This window comes from Zootoca vivipara, chromosome 8, assembly GCF_965207765.1.
Source record: "Zootoca vivipara chromosome 8, rZooViv2.hap1.1, whole genome shotgun sequence".
Lineage (NCBI taxonomy): Eukaryota > Metazoa > Chordata > Lepidosauria > Squamata > Lacertidae > Zootoca > Zootoca vivipara.
Window position 1 is genome coordinate 21,190,821 of NC_142591.1, and position 22,236 is coordinate 21,213,056.

At 43.5% G+C, this 22,236-nt stretch overlaps 2 long non-coding RNA genes across 3 annotated transcripts in view; one reads left to right on the forward strand and one right to left on the reverse strand.

Annotated features, from left to right (window-relative positions):
• Nucleotides 1-22,236, reverse strand: part of LOC148684750 (uncharacterized) — an 81,279-nt gene that overhangs the window by 49,143 nt on the left and 9,900 nt on the right. Inside the window, exon 1 of one of the 2 annotated variants that reach the window (XR_015951642.1) lies at nt 2,805-2,944. The exons of the other annotated variant lie outside the window; for it this stretch is intronic. This is a non-coding gene — a long non-coding RNA (uncharacterized LOC148684750). Of the gene's footprint in view, nt 1-2,804; nt 2,945-22,236 lie in introns of those variants that run through there. 2 annotated transcript variants of the gene reach the window in all.
• LOC132592561 (uncharacterized) lies at nt 1,697-20,350 on the forward strand. Its single transcript, XR_009558067.2, has 3 exons — nt 1,697-1,935; nt 18,696-18,910; nt 20,152-20,350. It is a non-coding gene; the product is annotated as an uncharacterized LOC132592561 (long non-coding RNA).

Sequence of the window (22,236 nt, forward strand, 5' to 3'; positions counted from 1 at the left end):
ACTGCTTCAGCTTCCGACACGTCCTCCTCACAGTCTTCTCCCTCTCACCATTGTCCCACCACCAATCCATGGACTCTGACCCTTCTACCCTTGGGGATCCCCAGCTGGTTCCTCTTACCACTCCTCTGCATCCAACTACTGTAGTCCATGTCAGTTACTGGGATGACGCTATTGGTCTGACCAAACATTAAAAGCTATTATATGCTGAATAGGGGAGCTTCCCAATTATCTGTTTGTCGATCTTGCAAAAGAATTAGACGATGTTGCTATTGAATGAGCTTTCGTTCCGATTTGTTTGCAGCGGGAGGCTAGATGACATTGCATCAGAGCAAATTTTACCCCGTACTTTTGGGGAAGCAGGTTTGTTGGCACAAGGCCACCCAATCATCTATAACTGCATGACCTGAATTTGCCAGTATGTGATTGAATCCCACCCCAACAATAGTGACAGTCTGGAAGCACCCTAGGATGCCTCCACTGCAAGCCAAGGTGCCTGGTACTCAAGTTCGGTCATGGGTACCAGTGTACTGGAAGAAGCAAAGATCACCAGTAGAAGTAATGATTCTTCAACATCAACTTTGTTGGACTGGTCATGTTGTGCGGTTGCCTGATTATCATCTTCCAAAGCAACTACTCTATTCTGAACTTCAAAATGGAAAGCGTAGTGTTGGTGTCAACAAAAGAGGTTCAAAGACTCTCTCAAGGCAAATCTTTAAAAATGTAGTATAAACACCAACAACTGGGAAACACTGGCCTGTGAGTGCTCCAATTGGGTAACAGCCTTTACAGAAGAAGAAGAAGAAGAAGAAGAAGAAGAAGAAGAAGAAGAAGAAGAAGAAGAAGAAGAAGAAGAAGAAGAAGAAGAAGAAGAAGAAGAAGAAGAAGAAGAAGAAGAAGAAGAAGAAGAAGAAGTTTGGATTTGATATCCTGCTTTATCACTACCCGAAGGAGTCTCAAAGTGGCTAACAATCTCCTTTCCCTTCCTCCCCCACAACAGACACCCTGTGAGGTGGGTGGGGCTGAGAGACTTCAGAGAAGTGTGACTAGCCCAAGGTCACCCAGCAGCTGCATGTGGAGGAGCGGAGACACGAACCCGGTTCCCCAGATTACGAGTCTACCGCTCTTAACCACTATACCACACTGGCTCTCCAGTGTCATGGGCTTTGAAGACGCTTGAACTCAGGGCGAAAAGGAGAAACGTGCTAAGAGGAAGGCATGCTTGGCAATGTTCAATTCCTGCCAGGAAACTTATGTCCCCACTGTGGAAGGATGTGTGGATCCAGAACTGGCCTCCATAGTCACTTACAAAACCACTGTTAAAACCAGGTTTGTGGAAGACAATCTTACTCAGCTACAAGTGATTGAAGAAGAAGAAGAAGAAGAAGAAGAAGAAGAAGAAGAAGAAGAAGAAGAAGAAGAAGAAGAAGAAGAAGAAAGTCATGAGACAACCTCCCCACCTCAACCACCATCAGAAATGCCTCTTCTCCACTCCTTGGTAGTAAAACCACAACAACTAAGCATCCAACAATCTGATCATGGAATCCAAAATCGCCTGCCTAAAGCCCCTGCTTCATTCTGTACAATTCTAGGACCGGATTGATTGTCACAGCTGCTTACATGTACCTGCCCTTCTTCATGTTATAAACTTGAGATTACACCCCATTGCTAAGAGGTTCAAGGCAGCCGATGCTTTGCTCCTAACGCAGTTCGGTTACAGAGCAACCTTTTCCCAGACAATATTTCCTTGCGGCTGGTGTGTTATTACCGCCAGCTGCCAATGTTTAACTAATGGCTATTATCTGTGACATTTCCATCTTCTCAAAAAGGAAACAAAAATGGCTTTCCTTAATTAGACTTGTGCCCTAAATACCGCACTCGCAGTCAGCTTTATTCCCGATGCCCTCCATAAGGACTATTGAAGGAGCAGAAACCAAGGTAGGCATGTGTGGTTTCTCAAACTCATCTTGTACAAAGCCTCTAATTTTTGCTTCTTGGCCCAGTGCACGCACAAAGCGTTCTGAGTTTCTAGACGGGAAGAAAATGGGCAGATAGCCAGCAATTTATCTTTTTTTAAAGGCCAGAAACCTCTTTCAGTTTTTGAGGCCCTTGAGGAGCACCCTTTATGCCAGCAGCATTTCATTAGAACTGTCAGGAGCGAAAGTGAGTGACAGCTGGAAAACTTCATTATGTGTGTCAGCAGAATCACAGCTAAGTTTCGATTAATATTTAGTTCTTGGTATCTGCAAAACCAACCTTTTTCTTTGCTTTGAAAACTCTCCGGCTAATACCCTGCAGACTTACATTCGTTTATAAAAAACGGTTCCCTTCTAGAAAGATTGCCTTCATCTCTATACACCTGTATCTTTTCAGCTTTTCTTGGTAAAAACATTTTGAATAGACAGACAGACAAAGGGCTGCTGCCCCTGCTCATCAGCCTTCTACTGACTGGGACAGTCGAAACAGAAGCCACAGTTACACTGTGGGGTGAGCAGTTCAGGTGGCTTTGGGGCATGCAGAGAACAGGGAAGGGAATCATCAAGTGAAGACAATTTAGGGTCACCATATTCTGAAGAGCAAAAAAAGAGGACACATTTGCCGACTTCTGCTTTTAACTACAGATCGCCGTGAGGACGATCGTTTTAAATACCCCTACTATATGTAGGCTATTGAAGCGGTGATATATTGCTAGTAGCAATGCTCTTAACTTCCAACAGCAAAATAATAAAAATGCATATTGGTCCCTCCCTTGCCACATGAAAGCATTTGGCCTCATGTTCGCATTGCAGGGGGGTGTTAACTGTTACCCTCCCAGACTCCTTCTCCCAGATCTTGTAGCTGAGCCAGCATCCTTTTAGTTCAGCCACAAGAGAAGGGATTTCTAGAGTATGTGGCTAGGATAAGATGCTGCTCGGTTGTGATTCTCTGCCGCAGACTAGCTTAGCTGGGTGCCTTAGATTTGAGTCTAATGCACCAGAATTTGTTTCTTGGGTTACTGTAAACAAAAAAAAACAAACCCAAAAAAAACCCAACCCCTGGACATTTTGCCAAATTTTAAAAATCCGCCCAGACAGAAATTTTAATCCTGAGAAAGAGGACATGTCCCGGGAAAACGAGGACATATGACAACCCAATGCAACTTTCCTGCCCCTGTTTCAGTGTGAACTTCAGCAGGGAAAAGCAACTTGAAAATGCAACAGGAGGAACAACCTCACAATGTTTCAAGCCACAAATGTGAGCATACCTGTGGTTTCCCCCACAGCAATCTTTCTAGTGCACTAGTAGCAATTGGAACAATGTTTATTCACTTCAAAAAATTTCAGTGTGCAGGGGTTTGGTGTTCCGATTTGCCTTATATGGTGACAGGGCTGGATTTACTGCATAATGTCCGTGAAGCGCAATGGAAAAGTTGGCATTGTGAGAGAGCTCACTCATTCACTTGCCTGTACATATATAATTATTGGCCCTTTGACCCAGCCACCGGTCTGAGCAGAATAAAATGAACTGCATTATTTTGTGCCAGGTACTAAGTGTGATAAGTATACAACACAAAACACACTGAATTGTGCCCCTACGCTAAGAAATGAATAATCATTCTGACTATGCAGTGCATTTCCCCCCATATTTTTGAAAGAACGGAACTTCCAAAATTCAAGCTAGAATTCAATGGAACAGATTGTCTCCAAACTATAATCAAATTTCAGGTGCTGTGTATTGTTTACATTAGCGGCATAAGAAGAATCAGCTTGTGGAATACCAGTGAGGACTTCGTACAGAAAGGGTCTTTCTTTATCAAAACTGGAGAAGTGATTGGTTAGGTTTACATTGGAATGTTGCTTCCAGTCTTAATGAAGAGGTTTTACTACAACATCATCATAATTCTCCATGAATTCCCCTCCTTCCCATGTGAACTGACCCCCAAACAACCCAATTAAAATTGTTCAAGGTCGTAACCATTTAACGCCAAGCAGGCCAGCGTTGTAAAACAAGATTGTCTGTATGCTGTGAGAATTGCTTCTTTCAGTAGTAGCAGGAGATTTGGGGGGGGGGGTTGCTGGTTACTTAGCACACATTTAGATTTCAATGCTTCACTAGGAAGCTAAATAGCCACTCATCAATCACAGAGTACCACCGTTGGTGTAAAAAAGAAAGTATTTGTTTTAAATGGGCAAAACATTATGGCATTGATCATAAGGACATTAGAAGAGCTCTGCTGGATCTACTGAAAGTTATGTTTAATTTGCTTCTAACCATGGCCACCCAAGGTGGCTCTGGGAAATCCACGAGCAGCGCATGAATTTTGACATTTTTTCTTTTTAATTTGTTTATTAAATTTCTCTATTCATCCAAGGACCACAGGGTGGTTTACAATATAAAAACACAAAGCTGCTTAACAGAGTACCAAACAAAAACAATACCCTCTCAGTTTAAAAGGCTATCGATTTTTCAATTAGTCAAAGGCCTGGGAAGAAGAGGAATGTTTTTGCCTGGGCCCCAGGTGAACCTCTCTGGGGAAAGCATTCCACAAATGGGGAGCCACCCTCACGGAACAGGAACACAAAGAAGCACCTCAGATAATGATTGTAAGTTCAGGGTCTGTTCATATGAGGAGAGGCAGACCTTGAGATATTGCAGTCCTGGGCCATTTGAGGCTTTATAGGTAAAAACCAGCACTCTGAATTGGGCCTAATGTATTGGCATTACGGGCTCAAACCGTCTTGCACCAATGAGCAACCTGGGTGTCTAATTCTCCACCAGCTGAAGTTTCTGAACCATCTTCAGAGGCAGCCCTGTGTAAACTGCGTTGCCGTAATCAAACTTAGAGGTTAGAAGACAATAGTCTGCTCCTGCTGCTGCTCCTGAGCACCAACTAGTAAAGTATTGTCTCTGAATCTGGAGGTTCTACTGCGCCCAATAGCCAATGATGGCCCTATTCTCCACTTAGCTGCCTAATTCAAAGTCATGCATGCTAACATCGGTTGTGACCAGTTTGCTGCAATGAAGTCCATGACTTAGTAAGAAAAAGATCAGATCCACAGATCCTCTCACACACAAGCATACATGGTTCAGCTAAATACTGGCAGCGCAGCCAGCTCTGGCAGCACCAACCATCTGTTGGAAGAGGTCCTGATACAGCGCCCATCCCAAGGCACATCATCAATTTTGGCAATGCCCATCTGATATAGGGTATAGACACCAGCTCTACTAAAGAGGCTCTTGGTGAGGCCAGAGGGACATCGCCCGGCTGTGAGTCTTGAAGGCCGCTCCCTGCAAGGCCCTTTCCACCTGGCCTAGGGGTGGTGCCCAGACTCACCCAGCACTACTAAAGAGGCCCCTGGGGAGACCAGAGGGACATCTCTATGCCTGCTTTGCTGTTGTTTAGTCGTTTAGTCGTGTCTGACTCTTCGTGACCCCATGGACCAGAGCACACCAGGCACTCCTGTCTTGCACTGCCTCCCACAGTTTGGTCAAACTCATGTTCGTAGCTTTGAGAACACTGTCTAACCATCTCGTCCTCTGTCATCCCCTTCTCCTTGTGCCCTCCATCTTTCCCAACATCAGGGTCTTTTCCAGGGAGTCTTCTCTTCTCATGAGGTGGCCAAAGTATTGGAGCCTCAGCTTCAGGATCTGTCCTTCCAGTGAGCACTCAGGGCTGATTTCCTTCAGAATGGATAGGTTTGATCTTCTTGTAGTCCATGGGACTCTCAAGAGTCTTCTCCAGCACCATAATTCAAAAGCATCAATTCTTCGGCAATCAGCCTTCTTTATTGTCCAGCTCTCACTTCCATACATCACTACTGGGAAAACCATAGCTTTAACTATACGGACCTTTGTTGGCAAGGTGATGTCTCTGCTTTTTAAGATGCCTGCTAACAAATCCTAATTCTTGGATTCTTTTGCCCCATCTTTTTGTGCCTGCCAAACAGCTGTGTCATGCTTATGGTAAGATTTTATTCTCTTGTTAACTATGCTGTTTTAAATGTGCATTTTATATTTGACTTCACTTAGCAATGTTTTCTTTTGAAATGTTTAAGGTTTTTTTGTTAACTTTGTTTGTGTTAAATATGTATTCTGTGGTTGACCTTTGTAATGTTTTGTTTTGAAATCTTGAAGATAATATTTTAGTTTCCTGTTAATTATGTGGCTTTGCCTGTATATTTTATATTTGACTTTCCTCACAAATTTGATTCTGGATTGTTGTATTGATGTTTAATATGCTATAAACCACTCAGATTTTTCGTAAAAATATAAAGCGGTATAGAAATGAAATGAATAAATCATCATCATCATCATGAACCAGTCTTCAGTCACTACTGAGAGTGATGGATGTGGGAGTGTTCGCCCTTTTGCAAATGCAAGACCTGATCCACCAAGCCAAGCCATTCACAGAAATCTGTGCATGGATCATCTTTGCTAAAGCAATACGCTCATAAGATTGCCAACCAACCAGTATTTTGCTAGTCTAATCTGTAAAACCATCTTCTGTCATCTAACTATTACCAGGATGTGTAGAAATAAGATAATCCAGATTCTGCTTCCCAAAATACTTGCCAGATGACCTTGACACCCAAAATCCTGCCCTGGCTCTTTCCCTTACCCACAAGGTTTTGCCTTGGCTCTGCCCCTGACCCAGCTGCTTTTGTCTGTACTGGGCCTGATCCTGAGCCACGTCCAGGTATCCAGTATTAGTAAAAACCAACGATGGCAACCCTAAAATGCTAAATTTCAAAAAATCACTGCCATTTAGGACTGCTTGCTGGTAACTAAAATCAGTCATAATACAGTTCATAGATATGTATTGACTGATGCACTTGTGTCCTAGTGTTATGGGAGTAAGGGCTGCCTCTTCCAGAACATATTCCATAACAGAAATTGCCACATTATGTTCATTAATCATAAGACAGTGACATTTCAAGTAGAGGGCCCAAGGTTATGGGACTTCCTGAAATGGTAAGTGACAATAAGATGTGTCAGTCAGGGAAGGAGGGGGGGGGGGAATGCAATTCATTAAGCATTCCTAAACATACAGATTGTGTCAATGTGACAGGGATGATGGCATTGTGGCACCGTTCGCACCTATAAGGAGAATATTTCACTGGTTTGACATGATCGCTACTGAAGTTGCAGACAGCACAAATAAACCATACTTGAAATCCGTCTTCCTGGGTTTTATGATTCAGACTGTTGCTAGTGGGAATAGCGGACAGTTTTAGGTCCTGCATATATATGCCTTCATAAACTTAAGGTCATGAACTGGCCAAAGGGCCATCCTTTTTACAGCTCTCCCAAAATGCAGTTGCAGCAATTCAAGGTGTTGGTTTTAGTAAGGGCATGGCTGAGCAAAAGGGCAATTTTTGGGAATGCTTTCATTAGCACAGAAAAGGAGAAAGGTTGGCTGCTCACGAAACACTGCCCTCCAGCTAAATAGATCTTGTTTGCCCTTCCTGACCCTGGTTGGCTAAGTTTGCCCATGTGACCACTCCAGGAAGCATCTCCCTACCTGCAAATTGGCTGTGCGTACCCCCAGCAACATCAGCACAAGCCCAGTATGATTACGGTAGTTGCTTAGCATGATGGATATCGTCATGTTCATAATATGATATGCAACTGTGATTGGATGAGATCCCGTGACCGGATGAATTCCTTATAGAAATAAAATAGAAAGAAGCAAATCATTGTGTGCAGAGAGTAGGGGAATGGCAGTGAACCATTTTGGGGGAGAAAGTTAGCATTAATGGGGGTGTCAGAAAATATCCCCTCCCTCCCAAAGCGCTCTTTTCAACCTGAAAACTGAAACAGGCAAACATTTGTCACAGACTTAGTGTTAATCTCTAAAGCCTAATTAGCTCAGGCTGTAATCCTAAACACAGTTACTTGAGACAAAGGCTCAATAAAACACGTGGGGCTTCCTTCCAAGTAAATGTGCATACAATTGGGTTATAAGGCCCTACATACCTTAATATATCTGCACTGAGGGCCAACCACAATAAGCAAGATTTTACAGGTTTTACTTTTGACTGTCTCATTCATGCAACATGACAAAGCACGTACAGACAAATTTCTGGGGTTCAGCCTCACACTTTTGGGTCCACCTGTTGGAGATCTGCACCTGAACATTTCCCAGAAGTTGTTTGTGTTGATTACCCCTCAATGAGATAATTACATGCTGCAGATTGCTTTGGCTGGGTTATCATATGGTATCTCCCACACTAAATTTAGAATAAGACATGAAACATCTATACAGATAATGTTCCGACGGAAAAAATGAGTGTAACCCAGCAGATATGGAGTTAAACTCGACCCAAAATGATATCATGTCCAACCTTTGCTCTCTTATCAAATGTAAAATGGCATTAACAATGACCAACCTTAGAAGGGTGCAATACAGTTGGACAGTATTGATGGCAAAGTATTCATCCTATAAAGTTTTATATACATTATTTTGATTACTGTTGATTAAATGCGTTAAAAATGATGCAAACACATTGAGCCTCCTGTATGTAACACATTTTTGTTGACTCTAAACTATTATGGTATGGCTTCATATTTTATTCCCAACCAAGCTCCATTCTCTGATGCTCCACTGCTTTCTTTGCTTTATCACAAAATGTAAGTAATTTAGAAAACATAATTCCATAAAATACGCGCAAGGAAATCACAACAGGATAACAAATTATTAGCCAACTTGGAAGGTCATAAATTTATTTAAACAACCTCCAAATAGTCCCTGATCACATAAACAACCCCTGTGAACATTGTTTTTAAGAGCTGGTCTGGTTTCCCATTAACTAATGTGCCAGCCTAATTTGCTCAAATGGATATAATCCTAACTTATGCAACAGCTTCTTCTGTTGGTGAAATGCTATACTGTATTACTTCTCAAGGTGAAACATTATCTCTGAAAAAGATTTCTCTCTCAGATCAATAAATCTTGATACTCCTGTCAAATTCAGACAAAGGGCTTTGTTCTTAGTCTCACTGGAAAGCAAGCAAAAGTTGTAGCGAGCAGAATGCTTCATTGTTCGGTTTCTGCTTGTCTTCTTCGCATTTATGTTGCCAGTGGTTATGCAGAAGAGGAGCTGGCAACCTTTTCAGCTCTGTGGGCACATTTGGAGTTTTGAGCGAGTGCTGTGGGTCACCGGCACTTTGGTCCTTTGTCTCCCCACCCCCAGGCATAAAGAGAGAAAACAAACATGAAAGCTCACTTTGCTTTTCTAAGGGATCTGAGTAAAAGTACGAGAGTTGGAACCAGTAAAATTAATCTGAAAAGTACACAGAGTGTAGCAGCATCCCAGGAAATGGGCAAGAGAATCAGCCAAGGCAGCGGTGGCAGAAAGAAAAGTGGGCGAGAGGGAATGAAAGTGGTTCAAAAGATGTTGACTGGATGATGCATGGATAGCAAGGCCACGGTTTGGAGGAAGGAAGGAAGGATGGGATCAAATGGGAAGAAATCCAAATTGATATGGAGCCACACCCACCCCAATAATTCAAAGCACCCTTTAACCGTTGTGGCTGTCCCCCAAGAATCCTGGGAACTGTAGTTTGTTAAGGTTCTCAGTGTCCTTTACAAACTCAGTATCTTTTACAAGCTTCAGGAATTTTTGGGAGGATTCCCGCATTGCATGGGGTTGGACTAGATGAGCCTTGGGATCCCCTTCCAACACTACAATTCTATGATTCTAAAATGGCATATGAGTACTTCAAATCTGGGATAGGTAGGGTTGGCTCAGATTAAGTCAATATATTTCCTGGTTCTTAAACCCCCCCCCCTTTCTCTTCTTTTTTAAGGAAATAGTTTGTCTTAATCCAAACTAAACACAATCTGAGCCTGACTAAGCTTGTGCATCGCTTTCACAAAAAAATCCCGAGGCTTCTTTGAGAGGAGTCGTGATAGTGACACAGGTTTGTAACACAGAGATGGGCTTCGGGAGCCCAGAGCAGAAGTGTTGAGCCTAAAAAGACAGTAAGAACAGAAACATATTCGGAGATCAAAAGTTCCTCTATGACAATGACAAAGTGGTAGTTCACCAAGGTTTCCGCATGAGCAAAGTGGCCTCTACAAGCATCATTTCACAAATCTTATTTACATTCCCCTTTTGTTAACATTCATTTGTCATTCACTGTCAACAACCATTTCTCACTTCTGTTCTGTGGGTGCTACCTGCAAACCTACAAGTGGCTCAACAAGGCAGGCTTAAGCAGTATGTGGACCAAGAACTCCCAGAAGTGCAAGCTGGATTTCGAAAGGGCAGAGGAACCAGAGACCAAATAGCAAACATGCGCTGGATTATGGAGAAAGCTAGAGAGTTCCAGAAAAACATCTACTTCTGCTTCATTGACTATGCAAAAGCCTTTGACTGTGTCGACCACAGCAAACTATGGCAAGTTCTTAAAGAAATGGGAGTGCCTGATCACCTCATCTGTCTCCTGAGAAATCTCTATGTGGGACAAGAAGCTACAGTTAGAACTGGATATGGAACAACTGATTGGTTCAAAATTGGGAAAGGAGTACAACAAGGTTGTATATTGTCTCCCTGCTTATTTAACTTATATGCAGAATTCATCATGCGAAAGGCTGGACTAGATGAATCCCAAGCCAGAATTAAGATTGCCGGAAGAAATATCAACAACCTCAGATATGCAGATGACACAACCTTGATGGCAGAAAGCGAGGAGGAATTAAAGAACCTTTTAATGAGGGTGAAAGAGGAGAGCGCAAAATATGGTCTGAAGCTCAACATCAAAAAAACCAAGATCATGGCCACTGGTCCCATCACCTCCTGGCAAATAGAAGGGGAAGAAATGGAGGCAGTGAGAGATTTCACCTTCTTGGGCTCCTTGATCACTGCAGATGGTGACAGCAGTCACGAAATTAAAAGACGCCTGCTTCTTGGGAGAAAAGCAATGACAAACCTAGACAGCATCTTAAAAAGCAGAGACATCACCTTGCCGACAAAGGTCCGTATAGTTAAAGCTATGGTTTTCCCAGTAGTGATGTATGGAAGTGAGAGCTGGACCATAAAGAAGGCTGATCGCCGAAGAATTGATGCTTTTGAATTGTGGTGCTGGAGAAGACTCTTGAGAGTCCCATGGACTGCAAGAAGATCAAACTTATCCATTCTTAAGGAAATCAGCCCTGAGTGCTCCCTGGAAGGACAGATCGTGAAGCTGAGGCTCCAATACTTTGGCCACCTCATGAGAAGAGAAGAATCCTTGGAAAAGACCTTGATGTTGGGAAAGATTGAGGGCACTAGGAGAAGGGGACGTCAGAGGACAAGATGGTTGGACAGTGTTCTCGAAGCTACGAACATGAGTTTGACCAAACTGCGGGAGGCAGTGCAAGACAGGAGTGCCTGGCGTGCTATGGTCCATGGGGTCACGAAGAGTCGGACACGACTAAACGACTAAACAACAACAACAAGTGGCTCAAAGCAGGAGAGTTCAGACCTACCCCAAACAGAAGAGGAAAGAGACGCTAAACACATGACATTCACCAAATTTGGCAGGGTGAGGAGAAGCTATTTTATTTAAGTCTTCAGCTATACCTGATTCTGGAGCTTTCATCTGGTTCCTGTTTCATTCAGGAAGCACAGCCTACTAAAATTAATTCAGATCAGCGATTCCCCAACTTTTCTTCCCCCATGGACCACTTGAGAATTGCTGGAGGTCTTAGAAGACCCCCCCCCCCCTTAATGGCTTTACAGCCTGCCGTCACAATTATAATGCACTGTGCTACGGTAGATGTTTTCGGCTTTTAATTGTATTTTTAACGCTTCTTTTTCTTCTTCTATATTGCATGACAATTGGAATTCAAATTACAATACAGCAAAAAAAAGAAATAAAGGAAGCAATAGCTATTAAAAAATATATTTAATTCCATAGATGTGCCACCTTCCATCTTCAAGCACAAATCCATGGACCACCTGAATGAAACTCACAGAATGCCCGTGGCCTGCTGACCACAGCTGGAGAACCTTGATTTAGATCAGGAGTCCCCAAACTTTTTTCAAAGAGGGCCAGATTTGATGAAGTGAACATGCATGAGGGCCGACCAACGTTGTTGAGCTTTTTTTAGGATTGAAGTTGTTGAGCTTTTTTTTACAGTTTTACCCCACAGTTGTTGAGCTTTTATTAGGATTTTACCCCAGGACATACAGTGGTACCTCAGGTTACAAACACTTCGGGTTACAGACTCCACTAACCCAGAAGTAGTACCTCAGGTTAAGGACTTTACCTCAGGGTGAGAACAGAAATTGTGCGGCGGCAGCGGGAGGCTAAAGTGGTACCTCAGGTTAAGAATGGTTTCAGGTTAAGAACAGACCTCCGGAACAAATTAGGTTCGTAACCAGAGGTACCACTGTATACTGAAACAGATTTTGGACATGCCTGGTTTAGATGCTCTGATTTTACCCAGGACAATGTTCTCATTCTGTTTTGAGATTGTTTTCTCATGAGGAAAATGATTGTGGTTTACCTCAGGTCCTATATTTATACTGGGCCCATAAATGTATGCAACAATTTGGCAGGTGTGGCCGAATCCATGAGAGTGATGTTATCAGGCTCCTTTGACTTGGTCAGGTGTGTCTGTTAAGGGCTATTATTGACTCTTAAGATGGAGAAAATGTACCAAGTATCTTTCCGAGGAAAGGGCATCCATCACTGTGAGGAAAACGTTTTGCACAGCGGGTGGAAGAGGAGCTTTATTGTCTCAAGGATAAAAAACAAAAAAAAGAAGGCCACCAGAAGAGAAGTGACCGTCAGGGGAGTAGAAGAGGAAAATTACTAAAGCAGCAGTCTTTTGGACAGGCTCAGGAGAGAAGAGCCAGGAGCACTGCGGCAAGAGAGGAGCTCACATTAATCAAGGAGAGAGAGATAGCCAGCTATAGACAGGAGCTTCACATACATAGAGCTAAATCTGGAAAAAGCAAACCAAAGAAATAACCTCCATGCGCTTTCACTTAGAAGGCCTTCACTTCAGCAGGGTTCACCCCGTCGTTATTTCAGTAGACAAAATCGTTGAGCAGCAGGAAACTTTGCACTAAACTCTCTGAATAGATAGCGCCGAGGTACACCAGAAAGAAGCCTTCGCCAAGAGCTAAAGGCTGTGGGATATACAGCTATTAATGATAAATTAACATGTGCTATTAACGGAAGTTGGGAATATGCAGGAGAAATGATTTTGAGGAGATATGGAGGGTGTTTGTAGAATTTGTACTGTTAAAATGGAAAAGGGTCAAACCATCAAAAGAGGTCTTGAAATTTTGGGAGGTTGGATACTGGTGGTTACAATGGAATGGTCTTGGGAGTGGGGTGCACATTTTTATTCTTATTTATTATCATTGCTTTGTCAAAATTAAAAATAATTTATAAGAAAAAGAGCTAAAGGCTGCCTCCTTGCCTTCTGGGAGTTCTTGGGAGATGCCATCTTCCCCTCACAGAGCTACAATTCCCAGAGTTCCCTTGGGAGAAGGAGTGATTGTTAAACCACTCTGGGAATTGCAGCTCTGAGAGGGGAAGATGGCATCTCCCAAGAACTCTCAACACCCTAACTATTCTCAGTATGATTCTTTGTGGGGAGCTGTGGCTGTTTAAAGTGGTATGATACCACTTTAAAGGTATAGCACGGATGAGACCCCACCCCATTTTCTCTCTATATACACACATATATACATATACACAGAACTCACCATGAATGCCTCCCTTGTAATAATAATAATAATAATAATAATAATAATAATAATAATAATAATTATTTATTTATTTATTTATACCCCGCCCATCTGGCTGGGTTTCCCCAGCCACTCTGGGCAGCTTCCAACAGAAATATTAAAATACAATAATTTATTAAACATTAAAAGCTTCCCTAAACAGGGCTGCCTTCAGATGTCCTCTAAAAGTCTGGTGGTTGTTTTTCTCTTTGACATCTGGTGGGAGGGCATTCCACAGGGCGGGCACCACTACCGAGAAGGCCCTCTGCCTGGTTCCCTGTAAATTGGCTTCTCGCAGTGAGGGAACTGCCAGAAGGCCCTCGGCACTGGACCTCAGTGTCCAGGCTGAACGATGGGGGTGGAGACACTCCTTCAGGCATACTGGACCGAGGCCATTTAGGGCTTTAAAGGTCAGCACCAACACTTTGAATTGTGCTCGGAAATGTACTGGGAGCCAAGGTAGGTCTTTCAAGACCGGTGTTATGTGGTCTCGGCGGCTGCTCCCAGTCACCAGTCTAGCTGTTCTCTTATAACTGCGCCAGCAGCGTAGCTAGCCGCTCAGGCACCCGGGGGGGCAGGGCAACCTGGGCAGAGCGCTCTGGGAGGAGCCTGCATTGACTCCACCTACCGCCTCCCCCTCAGCCACCCTCCAGCTAAGGGGGAGGCGGCGGACGGATGCAAGCCCCACACTGCCCTTTCGAGTGGTGCGGTGGCTGCAGGCGCGCAAGGCATCCAGTCACTCCCAGGAAAGACGTGTGGCCCGGGCGCACTGCAAGCCCCGCAGTAAGTGCCGCCCCCTGGGGAAGCAGTGCCCAATGTGCCCTGCCCCGCCTTGCCCCCTAGCTATGCTGCTGAAAGGTGCCCACCTGAGAGGTGCTGGAACTCAAAAAGCCCTGTGTGTGATATATACACACACACATACACACACACACAGAGAGAGAGAGAGAGAGAGAGAGAGAGAGAGAGAGAGAGAGAGAGAAAGAGAAAGAGAAAGAGAAAGAGAAAGAGAAAGAGAAAGAGAGAAAGAGAGAGAGAATACCAAGTATTAGTTTCCCCATTTTGGGTAAATTTATCATCTTCTCTTAAATTGGGTAATTGTATCCATGAGTTCTCCGCTATCACAACACATTTGCACCAGCCCCATAAGTAGTCCTGGTCTTGGACCCCAAGTGGAGATGTCTGGAAGAAAGGGGGAAGCACGATGGGCTAGACTGGAGCTTAGTGGGAACCAGGGGTATGCCTCAACGGGGGGTAACCTGACCACAGTCCGCCTGCTTGAGAGGCAAACTGATCAAAGTGTCTCAGGCAATGGGCACAAGGTGTGGCAAACTAGCTACCTCCTGGACACCCTGCTTGCTTGCCTCATGGATGGTGTGGGCCTGCAGAAGTTACACATGGGTATCTGCAGTCCTTCCCTTGCATCTTCTCCTGGATTCTCAGGTGGGGGAGGGCTAAACTCCTAAAACAGCAAATCCCTCTCCAGGCATTCTACCCCTCACATGATGAGGAAGAGTGTGAGGATGAATCTGTTGGCCCTGCTCCTCATCTCCTGGCCCCACTGCCTTGCACACACTGAAGGCTGAATGGCTCCACGGGGGCCAACGCCATTAAGTCTCCGCAACACCACCTGCACTCCATTTTAAGGCTTTGAAAGCTGCAGGCTGTGTGGCTTTATCATCATACCAAGCTTCCCCTTGCCTGCTGTCTACTCTCTGTTTTGCTCAATCTATAGCTAGGTAAAATTTGGAGAACTGGGAAGGTTGCTCATCATGACTTTGTGATATTTTGGTAGCTCCCGAGGGACGTGCCCTTCCCTGTGTTTTCATGTCCAGCGTGGCTTTTTGTGTTGTGTGTATGCATCTTGGAGGAGTTTCTGTTTTGTTTTTCTTTTGTATTTTTGCAATCTATTGTAAGCCACCTTGGCAGCTGCTGAACGAAAAAGGCATGGAAGACATGTTCAAAATAGATTATGTGGTTCACATCACACTCGGTCATCTTTATAGTGTTATTCTTCACAGACATTGACTGTTTTCATTTAAAGCACATCCCTGACCCCACAAACCCTGTTGCTTGTCCCCCACAAAGCTATAATTCCCAGTGTGCTTAAACTGCAGTTCCTAGGATTCTTGGGGGATAGGGAATGTACTTTAAATATATTGTGCATGCACACGAAAGCTTATACCCAGAACAAACTTAGTTGGTCTCTAAGGTGCTACTGGACAATTTTTTATTGTGTGTATGCAGCCTTAGGGACCAAGTGGCCAAGGGTGAGAGGAGAGTATCTTATGTCAGGTTGACTACCAAGCTCATGGCTGAAGAGATATATGAATTGTAGAGTTGGAAGGGACCCTGAGGATCATCTAGTCCAACCCCCTGCTGAAGTGGTACAATCTTGAATCGCAGCTCACACCTCAAGCCAATTGATTCCACACTTGTGTCAAATTCATGGAAGGAAGAGAAAGGGGGTTGTGAGAGAGTAAGACTGAAATGGAGGCTTTTGGAAAGCACATGTAAGTCTATCTACTCATCATACCGTAATCTATTCATTTAATCTACAGGTTTCCTAAAAAGAATCAAGAATTATGTATTCTCTCCAAAGGATATTCTCTGAGATAGTTGCTGCAGATTTTACAGCAGCCGTTTGGTTGGGAATCATTATGAATCTCAATGTACACCCCAGCAAATGTGGAAGAACCCATGCTGGTGCTTGTTTAATAACTGGCAAAAATTACTAGGATAAAGTCTAAGCTGTAACTGTTAACAACCTAGGATTATCTAATGTCTTCTGTAATAGCTCTATATATGCCTAGTCAGAGATGGAGATAAGTCCATTAAGGCTGCTACATACATTAGCAGAGCAGATAGCAAAATCATGTCTAGCCTGAGACTTTTACTACTGTTTGCTTTCGGACTGATTCATCAAGGCATTAAAATGTTCTCATAGGTGGGGGTAATGCACAGTTCAGGCCATTAAAACACAGTTTGATTCTGTAGTATCTTTTCTAAAAGTCACATTAAAAAAATGCTTTATGGAGTTAAATAATGCATGACACTGTTTCAAACCATTTTTAAGGAACTCATTCAAAATTCATCCTAGTATCCTCCAGGTGCTCCCCACTGGAATAGGAGCAGGGGTTTTTTTCCTTCCAAAGTTGTGCAAGGTTTCTTAGATTTTATCTCATATTGTTTTATCTGTAAACCTGCGATGCGCCTCAAACAAACAAGCAAACAAAATCATATTATAACAGAGTGATTTGTTGAATAGTTACAATAGCGGGAAGTCTATCTAAGTCAGCGATTCCCAGACTGTGTGCCAGGAATTATGAAAAGGATGGAAATGTGCAACGAAATAAAAAACCAAGTGCTCCGAGCCTGGTGTTGGCATTGGAAGAGCACAATTGTGGTTTAAGTGCTGCTTGTTCATATTTGCACTGGGACCTTGGCTCATACTGCAACACCATGGCGAGAAGTTCATATGAAATACTGAGAGATAAATAAACAGGTGTTATTACAGTATACAGTGGGTGTGCATAATGCATACTATAGCCAGAGAACAAACTACCTGCTTGGACCACAGCAGGAAATTCAAAGGAAGAAAATAAAAGACTGCTTTGGCATGCTTATATGTACACATCACTCAGTATGTTATGGCCAAATTTTTCAACTACCACCACAGAAAACTACTGCATTTGAGTAGGTATCAGATGATATTAAACACACACACACAGAGAGAGAAACTTTTTATGGCACTTGAGGCAAGATCCTTGCTTCATAGATGCAAGTCCCAAGTTTTACAAAACTTTAAACGGCTTAGGGCACATTACACTCCAACCACTTTCACCCGAACCTTTCAGCTTTGGCCGTTAATAATAAATTGGTTGCTGTCATTTTCTTTTTCCAATAGGGTCAAAATAGGTCATTGGATAAGTGTTAGGTTAGTTGCATGAATGTTAGAGGGGAATTGTGAAATAGTGTTACAAAGGAGTTGGGGCAACTTGTGTTTTTAAACTGCTTATAACATTTATATCCTACCTTTCTTCCAAGGAGCTCAGTGGTACGCACAGTCTATACACTAGACTAGACTAGACTAGACTAGACTAGACTAGACTACACTACACTACACTACACTACACTACACTACACTACACTCACACACACCATCATTTTATCCACACAACCACCTACTGGTTTGCCAAGGTCACCCAGTGAGCTTCATCCGATGGCTGAGTGGGGATTTGAACCCAGGTTTCCCACATCCTAATCGGACACACTGAAACGACCGCACCACCCTGACTTCCTTGTGCTATTTGCAGAATTGGAAGAAAACCGCACTTTGCTTCAGCAGCTGCAGTAAGAATGACCATGAATCAGTGATATATTGTTTGCAATTAATGTTCCAGCCTCACCTGCCATCAATTAATTAGTCTGAGCTGAGGATCATCTTGAGAGCAATTTGTGTTCTAGTGTTCCAACCCATTTTACAAATCAATAAAAACAATGCAATCCTTCCTTCACCACTGATCCCTTTTCAACAGGTTTGTAATTCAGAATTTACTTCTCACCCTTGCAGTAAGGAAAGGCTGCGCCAAATCCATTCCTGGTGTTTAGTTTATTTCAGTCTGCTGAGTTATACCAATAATTACAGTTTGTTCTGTTACATTTTTGGCACGAACTCTCCGGTAAACATTACTGAAACAGATCGGCATAATATCCTATATTCAGGGTGCCTGTATGCTACAAATCAATGCAAACTCACAGCTTAGGACTAGCACCCTCCGATCAATATGTAAGTAATAAGCTATTATCACACAGGGCAACCAAGCATGCTATTATATAATACCGTATCAATGCACAGCAGAGTCTGTTTTTTGGTGTTGTTGACAAAAGGGTAAATCTCCAGATGTATAAACTCCTTTGTTCATGCAGCTACTTGTTCACAGCAACTGAGCTGAACCACTGAGTGTGTCCTCTCGTTCTGGCATTTCACAGGAGTAAAGAGCAGAACAGCGTCTCAACATCCAAAAATGTCAAAATGACCTTGAACCTGGAAATATCCAACATTACTAATACAGGAACCAGGAAGAGATTTCCTGGAACAAGTAAAAACAAATGTCTTTCAAGTAATCACACAGCCAACGAGGACATAGAATGTGAAATGGAATAAAAAGAGAGTAACAGTTTACACTGTAATGGCTACACAAAAGGTGAGAGAGACTGCTGGGGTCCATCTTGTCTGATTTGAGACAATGTCATCTAAACCAAGGTTGCCATATTTCAAAAACTGAAAATCCGTACACAAAACTTGTTGAGCTTGAATGACGTTTTTGAGCTATTTTTAAGGAAATTTGCCAAAATCTAGACTTCTGACATGGATTGCAATATGTCCAGATTTTCCCAGTTAAGCAAAACTGTTTGGCAACCCCAATCTGACCTCCCTACAAGAAAATCAGGATAAATGCTCAATAAGCAGATCACCAAGCACTACCCCATGTCTGCTGACCAAGTGCTGCTAGCTACAAACTGTTGATGGGCTTCTGTTCTGTCTTTTTATGGGACACAGGTGGCTCTGTGGGTTAAACCACAGAGCCTAGGGCTTGCCGATCAGAAGGTTGGTGGTTCGAATCCCTGCGACGGGGTGAGCTCCCGTTGCTCGGTCCCAGCTCCTGCCAACCTAGCAGTTTGAAAGCATGTCAAAGTGCAAGTAGATCAATAGGTACCGCTCCGGCGGGAAGGTAAACGGCGTTTCCGTGTGCTGCTCTGGTTCGCCAGAAGCGGCTTTGTCATGCTGGCCACATGACCGGGAAGCTGTACGCCGGCTCCCTCGCCCAATAATGCGAGATGAGCGCTGCAACCCCAGAGTCGGTCACGACTGGACCTACCGTAATGGTCAGGGGTCCCTTTACCTTTACCTATCTTTAAAAATAAAATGAACATGAGTTTGACCAAGCTGCGGGAGGCAGTGGAAGACAGGAGTGCCTGGCATGCTCTGGTCCATGGGGTCACGAAGAGTCAGACACGACTAAACAACAACAATCTTTAAACCAGATTGGACAGCTCTCAAATAGAGAACCATCCTCTGTAAAGGAGGGCGCGTAACCACCCTAGAGGTTGAGGTGCCTTCCTAACTCCCTTTTAGAGTAGTTATGGGATCTGGGAGAACACAGAGGGGCCTAGACCTGCTCTAGAAATATTTCTCCCTCTGCTGAATGTGGCATTTCCTAGGCAGATACCAAGGGCAGCAGATATCCGCTCATTCCTTAACAAGATCCCAAAAAGATCAGTCTCATGTCCTTCTGCCAAGGAAAAAACATGCTACCTGAATGCTAACATCATACCTCCTAATGAGCCATGAGTGGCGGATTACTGATGCTAGTTTGCTTTGCTAATAAATAAAGCCTTTGTTCTTTGGCAGTTTAAACACCTTGTTCTTTCCTGTCATTTACAGAAACTGGGAGATGTGTCACTGGTGATGTAAAAGCAAACAAGATACAAGGAATGAAGCTGAAGTCATGCTTCTAGTCAAAAACAGATTGCAGCTTTCTATGAGCTGTCAGAACACGCCAACTGGGAGTATGGAAAAAATAGGTTATTTTATTTACACAGTTTGTATCCCACCTTCCACCATAAAATAGCTTGGTAATTTAGTGCTGATTTTAATTGTTTCGAACCACTTTTTAAACTTTTTAATTGATAACGTCTAACCCAGGGGTCAGCAACCTAAGGCCCATGGGCCGGTAGCAGCCCACAAGGCATGTCTAACCAGCCCATGGTGATCCCTGCCGCCGCCCGCCGCCCCCTCTTACCAGCGTGGCGCAGTGCAGCGTGGCACAGCGTGGGGACCGACTTCCAGGTTGATGGCGCCCATGTGCATGCGCACAGGCACTCCTCCAACCCGGATGTGTGCCAGAAATAGCGGGTGCACAAGCGTGTGGGATGGAGAAGTGGCCGTACACATGCACACACGCTATTTCCAGTGCACTTTTGGGTCGGAGGAGTGCCAGAAATAGCGGGTGTGCATGCGCACGGGTGCTCCTCCAACCCGGAAGAGCATGCATGCACACACGCTCCAGCCCATCCTCCGACAGACGGAGCGTCGACTGGCACATACTTGGATAAAGTTGCCGACCTCTGCTCTAAGCAGTTTACAAGAAGTATTAAAGTTTTGTTACACTCGAGTGGAATAAGTAGGCCACATGGAGCTATGATTCTTCCATTGTAAAATAATAAAATAATAATAATAATAATAATAATAATAATAATAATAATAATAATAATAATAACAACAATAATAGAAGTCTATTCATTCTAAAGAAATTTAATCATAACAAACGGGTGTGTATACCAGTTCTTAGAAAAGCCATCATTTTCACCAAATACGAAGGACAAGACGTAAGAGTTAGGCATACAAAAATACCATCATCTTAAAATATCTGACAGAAAAAAGCTTGTTGGGATTTCTAGACACTACCTACGAACAAGCAGAAAATGTGTTTTAGACATTCAGATTTATAAGCAGCCATTTGATATATTCCCTTCCCCACCACACTTTACAGTGTCAATATTTGGCAGCATTCTGTCAAGACAGTCCAACAGATCATATATCTGCAGGGCCACTTAGCCCTTGACCATTAAAAAAAAAAAAGATACACATGAAGATAAATTACATACATTATTGCAAATGAAACACATCAAAGACGTCAATGGAACAGCCATCCAGGAATATGAGCCTAATCCTTTTGTATCTATTATGAAATGAATAGGAGAGAGAGAGACACAGACATACAGACCGAGAGGAAGAAAACGCATCCTCTGATTTTAACATGAGGCGAGATGCCACCTCTGCACACATCCTTTGAGTGCCCCCAAGCTAGTATCAACCTTCACAACTTATCATTTGCCAGCTAACAATGCTTGAAAGGGTCTTTGGAAACGTAGGTGTTTTAAGGGTGGGCAGGCTACATGAACTATCAACATGAAAGCAAGGTTTTTGAGGAAAGTAGAAAATGTATTTTTTTTATTTTAAAAAAGTGTTTTGCTAAAGAAGCAAGGCAGAAACCATTAATGTAGGGTTTAGGCTGCAGTCCTAAAACATAATTACTAGGGGGTAAAGGGGTGGCGCTGTGGTCTAAATCACTGAGCCTAGGGCTTGCCGATCAGAAGGTCGGCGGTTCGAATCCCCGCAACAGGGTGAGCTCCCGTTGCTCGGTCCCTGCTCCTGCCCACCTAGCAGTTCAAAAGCACATAAAAGTGCAAGGAGATAAATAGGTACCGCTCCGGCAGGAAAGTAAATGGCGTTTCCATGCGCTGCTCTGGTTTGCCAGAAGTGTCTTAGACATGCTGGCCACATGACCCGGAAGCTGGACGCCAGCTCCCTTGGCCAGTAAAGTGAGATGAGCGTCACAACCCCACAATCATTCGTGACTTGACCTAACGGTCAGGGGTCCCTTTACCTTTACCTTTTAAGCTTCATAGGAGATAGTGGGATTTAGAGAAAGATTGGCTACTGTGGTGCCAGTCAGATGTTGTTGGA